The 6,984-nt window shown below is 48.7% G+C and overlaps 1 pseudogene; it reads right to left on the bottom strand.

The window, feature by feature from the left end:
- Nucleotides 1-2,832: 2,832 nt before the first annotated feature.
- LOC139356088 (protein FAM25A-like) lies at nucleotides 2,833-6,672 on the bottom strand (annotated as a pseudogene).
- Nucleotides 6,673-6,984: the final 312 nt, after the last annotated feature.

Below are 6,984 nucleotides of genomic sequence, written 5' to 3' on the forward strand. Positions count from 1 at the left end.
GTATATGCAATTTATTTTTTCCGGGGGTAAGGGGCTCATATTCAACACAGATGGGAGGTCAGTTGGTGAGAAGGTGGCAGGCGGCATAGTCACTTATACAGCATGCCATATTGGTTCACTGTCAGACTGGTGATGGCCTCAGCTCCATTACCCGCCCCCCCCCAGCTGACTCCGGCTCCTGCCTGGCTTGGCCCGGCCACCACAACCCCTCGGGAGCATTCAGAGGCATCACTGGAGGGTGTGTGGTTAGTGGAGCAGCTGGTAGTTCTCCCCATATCCTCTCTGGTCACCGGAAGGTCTCGTTTCTTCGGTCGAAGGCATTCCTGACTCCTCTCATGAACAGGTTTCATATTGCTTCTTGGTGTTCCTGGAGCCTGGAAGGAGTCCGCTTGCTCCCTGGCCCATCAGAAGGGCTTCTCTGTAGCTTCTCTGTACCCCTCTCTGCTTCTGGCAGGGGCGCCCACATCTGAGCTTCCAGTGGTGCTTCTGAGCATCTGTTGCAATTGTCCCCCTGGCTGGCTCCAGAGCCAGCCCATTTCACAGCGCTTCCTGGGGTCCACGTGCTTGTCCTGGAGCTACCACAACCACGGTCACGGTCATCCCTGGCCCCAGAGCCGCCCCACACCCCTGTATATGCAATATTCATTAACCAGTCCCTTTTGGTGTCCATGTAGGTACAGATGTCATTTTTCGAGCTAAAGTATCTATAATACACTGGAAGTGATAGATGTCACCTCCATATTGTACACCAAACCTAATAAGCAGAGCAAACCTTTTTGATTTGGTTAACATTCTAGGATGTTTCTAATCGCTTGATAAAACAATTATGCCACAATAAATCTGTGTGTTTATCCTTTGGGCACCTGTGTGTACCTGTGCACACCTGGAGAATAAAGTCCTGTGTGAGGCACTGCCATCCAAAGAGGGTGTTTCAGTCTGTACTGCCACCAACAATGTGCTCGTGCTTCTGTGCTTGCGTTTGGATCAGGAGAATTTGAAAGTCATCAGGAACCAAACCAAGATATAAGATCCGGGTGTAGCTGGAAAGTGGCAAATGTTCCAAAGCTAAGACATTGGCTATTCCTGGGCTGTTCACAAACTGTGAGGCCAATTCTAGAGGAGATCCAGAAACAGGGTGAGAAACTCACTTATTTTTTAAGCAAAACACCTTTTCATCTTATTTCTACTAAGAACAAATAGCTTCCAGCAAGATAAATAGGGGATGCAATATTTTTATAAATTATTGCTTTGTTTATTAAAAAAATTTTTTTAGGTTAAATGCTACTTAAAGATATATTTAACCTGTATGATACTGACTTGCTCCGGAGAAGAAAGAGAGAGAGCCAGGCATCTGCCCACTACTACCCACTATCAACACGTAGCCCTGACATCAGTCTCTGCATAAATACTCTGGGCTAGGTGCGGTGGCTCACGCCTGTAATCCCAGCACTTTGGGAGGCCAAGGCAGGTGGATGATGAGGTCAGGAGACCGAGACCATCCTGGTTAACATGGTGAAATCCCATCTGTACCAAAAATACAAAAACTTAGCTGGGTATGGTGGCAGGTGCCTGTAGTCCCAGCTACTCAGGAGGCTGAGGCAGGATAATTGTTTGAACCCAGGAGGTGGAGGTTGCAGTGAGTCGAGACTATGCCACTGCACTCCTGCCTGGGCAACAGAGCGAGACTCCATCTTAAAAAAAGAAAAGAAAAGAAAAGAAAAAATCAACAGCAGCTTCTAGGATGACTGAGCAGTGACTCAGTCTCTCCTTGACCAGATTCTGTAACTGTCCAGCAGAAATGCTTATGTGAGCTCTGGGAGAACAGGAAGCAGCTCAGTGGGGGCCTGCCTTGCTAAATTCTTCATCAAGCTGGTCTGTTATCTGCCCTGAGTCCTGCAAGAACATCTCAAGAAAAATCCAAAAACATGCAAGACAAATGAGGGTCCCCCCTTAGCGTGTTCTTGAAACACTGAGGTGGCTGAAAGCTATGTATAGTTTCTGGGGAAACAGTTTTTTAGGAAACGTAGCACAGACACTATTCATCCAGAAGAGCCCCTTCCTGACATGAAAGATCTTAGTGTGAGAGAGAAGCATCTGATTCATCATGGGGACCTATCCAGCCAGCAGCAGGAGCCCCAGTGCCAGTGTCCGCCTCAGCAGAGGAGACAAGGGGGACATGCAAAGGGTTTCTGTTGAAAAATACTTCACGTAGGGTGACTATACTTAGCAGCAATGTATTGTATATTTCAAAGTAGCTAGAAGGCTAGGCACAGTATCCCATGCCTATAATCCCAGCATTTTGGGAGGCCCAGGCAGGCAGATCACTTGAAGTCAGGAGTTCGAGACCAGCCTGGCTAACATGGTGAAACCCCGTCTCTTCTAAAAATACAAAAAAATAAAAAATAAAAAATTAGCTAGGCATGGTGGCCTGCGCTTGTATTCCAAGCTACTCAGGAGGCTGAGGCAGGAGATTGCTTGAACCTGGGAGGCAGAGGATGCAGTGAGCCAAGATCACACCATTGCGCTACATCCCTGGCGACAGAGCAGGACACTGTCTGAAAACAAACACGAAAAAACAAAGTAGCTAGTAGAGGGGACTTGAAATGTATCCAACACATAGTAATACCAAATATTCAAGGTGATGGGCACCTAAGCACCCTGATTGATCACCACACATTCTGTGCATGTAATAAATACTCAAATATACTCCATACATATGTAAAATATTTTATATCAACAAGAAAATACTTTGCATCCAAATGGGAGTAAATCCAGGGCTCGATGTACTCATTTCACTACTTTTTATTGAGACTCGGGAAGGGTGGGCCGTGGTAGCAGGTGCACTCACTGTCCAAGTTTGTCCAGACTCTCTGCTGCATGGGTGATGGCATTTGTGACTGTGTTGGTCACTGTCTCAGTGACTTCCTTCATCTTTTTGTCCGCTGACTCTTGGTCTTTCTTTACGGCTTCAGCAATGGCTGTTGGAAAGAAAGAGGAAGAATGTCCTAGTGATCCACTGGCTGAACTTGTGTCCCCTTGAGTGGCCTGTGGGATGTAGTCATCTTAATGGATTAGTCCCTGGAGTGGCCCGACAGGACCACGGGCAGCAGGACTCCTGGCAAAATGAATTTGAATTTGGTTTTAATTTCCCCAACAACTTGTATTTCTTCAACTGTGAGTGAGACTGAGCATCTCATGGGTACATTGCCTGCTTGTCCTTTTTTCTGGAAAATGCCTGCTCATGTCTTTTGAGCATTTTTATATTGGGTTGTTATATTGGATTATCATTTTTATTACACACATTTTTCATCAGTTTGTGATTTTTCCTTTGGCTTGTAGTTTTTTTTTGTTTTTTTTTTTTTGGTAATAGAAAATTTCGAAGTTTTGGATTGTCAGATTTACTTAGTATTTCCTTTATGGCTGCTGGGTTTTTTTCTCATGGTTCTAAAGATTCTCCCCTCTCCAAGATTAGGCCAAAGTTTCTTATGTTATTACAATGTCTAAATGTTTATGATGTCTTCCCCTCAAAACGCATATGTTGAAATCCTTAGCCCTAATGTGATGGTATTCAGAGGTGGGGCCTTTGGGAGGTTGAAATTAGCAACTACATAAAAAAGACCACAGACAGCTAGCTCCTTCCACCATGTGAGGACACAGCTAGGCCTATCCACAAACCAGGAAAATGCCCTCACCAGATGCCAAGTCTGCCAGTGCCTTGATCTTGCACTTCCCATCCTCCAGGAGTGTGAGAAATAAATTTCTGTTGTTTCTAAGTCACCCAGTTTATGGTTTTTGTTTTTGTTTTTGTTTTTGAGACAGATTCTTGCCCTGTCACCCAGGCTGGAATACTGGCGCAATCTCAGCTTACTGCAACCTCCGCCTTCCAGGTTCAAGGGAGTCTCCTGCCTCTGACTCCTGAGTAGCTGGGATTACAGGCATGTGTCACCATGCCCCACTAGTTTTTGTATTTTTAGTAGAGACAGGGTTTCACCATATTGATCAGGCTGGTCTTGAACTCCTGACCTTAGTTGGCCCACCCACCTTGACCTCTCGAAGTTCTGGGATTGTAGGCATGAGTCATTGCGCTTGGCCTATGGTATTTTATAATAGCAGCCTAAGCTAAGATGGTTATCTCCTAGTAAGTTAAATAAATTCATTTATGTAAATTTAAGTCCTTCATCTACCCGGAATCTATTTTGTTTAAAAGGAATGAGATATACACATGCTTTGTACATAGTTCTACTCATAGCTCACACACATCAATTTAACATTTAACATAGAATTTTACATGTTAAATGTTTTGTCCCAGTGTGCTGTCACATAGTCTTTTGTGACTTTGTCTTCTTCTCATTCCACAGAGAGAACCATCTAGACAGTGCCCTAACGCAGTACGCTCTGTGGCCTCCGAAGAGCGTAGATAACCGCCCCAGCCGAGAGGCTCTGAAAGGCTGCGACATCAGGGGCAGAGTCTGACCTAGTTAGTCAAAGAACAGGTTGGCCCAGCACCTGGCTTCCCTTCCTCCCTCCCTGCTTCCCTGCCCGACCTCAGCTGGCTGTACCTTTCTGGCCAGTCTCCTTGGCATGTCCCACCACCTCCTTCACCACTTCCTCCACCGCATGAACTGAACAGAGGAGACAAGTCCAGGATGAGGTCTCAGAGCAGGCTCACTGCCCCTGAGTCAAGAGACAAGTCCAGGGTGAGGGCTCAGAGGAGACCCAGTGCCCCTGAGTCCAGGGCGAGGGCTCAGAGCAGGCCAATGCCCTCCCAAGTCCAGGGTGAGGGCTCAGAGCAGGCCCACTGTCCCCCAAGTCCAGGGTTAGGGCTTAGAGCAGGCCCACTTATCCTCACAATGGACCTATGCATCCCTGGACATCCAAGGTGGGGGTCTGGGATGCCACCCCCAGCCAGGACAGACTGGCTCATGAGAAGGACCTTCCCCCACAGCTGGCTTCATTCGGAGATGCCAGGGCCCTGGCTGCCTCAGTGAGTCCCATGAGGGCACGGGTCCCCCAAGCCCCTTGGCCCTGCCCGGCCTGGAATGGCAATGAGCAGGCCGTCTTGCCAGCTGAGACATGAAGCCCAGGCTGGGCCTGTGTGCCAGGTCACACCCCTCTCAGGATGTGCTGGTGCCTGCCTCAGGTCAGTTTCCAAAGCCTCATCCAGTAAAACCACATCTCTCAAAGCAGTTCCTCCAACAAGAGGGAATTCTCTGCCTACTTCAGAGTTTTTTAAAGTGTGGGTGGTAGCCTGCTAGAACTGAAAGATTTCGGGTCAGAAGAAATGGTTCTTACACTAACTCTACCTTCCACTTCTGGGTTCCCTCATCTTTAGAATGGGAATCTGTTGGGGTGATGAGACCTAACACCAGGCCGCGGGGGCGACAAAGTCTGGGGGCATCAAAGGAATGAGAAAAAGACAGTTTGAGAGAGAAAATGGGACCAGGGGGCCATCGTGAGTGTGGGAGCGCATGCTATTTATTGGTGATCTACCAAGGAAACAGGTGGTGAGGATGTGAGGGTTGAAAAGAAATAGTATATCAAGTGAATGAGAAACATATGGCTACTTGAGATAATGGGAGTGCTAGAAGCAAGGAGCCGGCAAATCTAGCAAGCCCTGCCTCAGCTTCTCTCCCAACACTCAGCTTTTCTCCCAACAGGAATCACAGAAACTCAAAGGCTAGTGAAAGGTTAAAGCAGGTGGTCCACAACAGCTGCAGAGTCAAAAACAAATTACGCATCTGCTGCCATTTAGAAAGAGGACACAAACTCAGGCAAGACTGTTTTTCATACGATGACCCACGGGTGGGGCCTGGCTGGGCCTCCCCAAGCACAGCTGCTGACCTCCGCATACAAAATACACTTCGGGACCAGGTGCAGTGGCTCACGCCTGTAATCCCAGCAGTTTGAGAGGCCAAGAGGAACGGATCACTTGAGGTCAGGAGTTTGAGACCAGCCTGGTCAACATGACAAAACCCCGTCTCTGCTAAAAATACAAAAATTAGCCGAGCATGGTGGTGGGTGCCTGTAATCCCAGCCACTCAGGAGGCTGAGGCATGAGAATCATTTGAACCCACGAGGCAGAGTTTACAGTGAGCCAACATCGCACCACTACACTCCAGCCTGGGTGACAGAGCAAGACTCTGTTTCAAATACAAATACAAATACAAATAAACATGCTTTAGGGGACTTGGATGAAATTGAAAATCTCCTTTTTGACTTTGAACAGATCAGACTTGGTGACTTGTTAAGAAATCTTTGAAGCTTTAAAGTTATGGTAAAAATAAAAATCCATCTTCCTTTTCCTGCATAGGTTATTCAGAATAGGTTGTTTTGACAAGAAAGGTTCCCCAGATTTCCAGAGGGAAGGGTCCAAGCTGCCAGTGTTCACCCAGCACCCGGACTCATGCCCTGCCCCCAGGAGACCTCCCCAGCTCTGCACCCCTCAACTCTGTGCTGTCCTGGTGGGGCTGGAGACCAGGGTTCCTGAGGGGCCAAGGCCTCCCCCCAGGTCCTCACCTGCCCACTAAGATCCGCCTCCAACAGACCCAGTCTGCCCCAGATCCCCCCAGCCCAGGTAGAAAGGAGCTCCGGGTCCTCACTGACTCCCTCGGTGGCCTTCTAGGTGCGGTGGGCCAGGCCCTTGGCGGCCAGCTTCCCCAGGCCTCCCAGCATCACGTGGCAGCAGACAGTGGCCAACTAGGATGCTGAGGACTGGCCCAACATGCTTTTATAGCTGCCTCTGGTGCCTCTCTACACTCTGGGGCAACAAGCCCTTGCTCCAGCCCAGGCTGGACAGGTGAGTCAGAAAGGGTGACAGCAGGCACTGGGGTGGCAGCATCCCCTGACAGCATGAGACTTCTGTAGCCCTGTCCTAGGGACCCCGTGAAGGATAGGGGCAGGGAGCAGGGCTGAGGCTGGACAGGAGACATCTGGACATGCCTCTTCCTTGAGGCAGGGGGCCTGAGTCCCAGCCCCCCTGAGACC

The sequence above is a fragment of the Macaca nemestrina genome, chromosome 9, assembly GCF_043159975.1.
Source record: "Macaca nemestrina isolate mMacNem1 chromosome 9, mMacNem.hap1, whole genome shotgun sequence".
In the NCBI taxonomy this organism is placed as follows: Eukaryota; Metazoa; Chordata; class Mammalia; order Primates; family Cercopithecidae; genus Macaca; species Macaca nemestrina.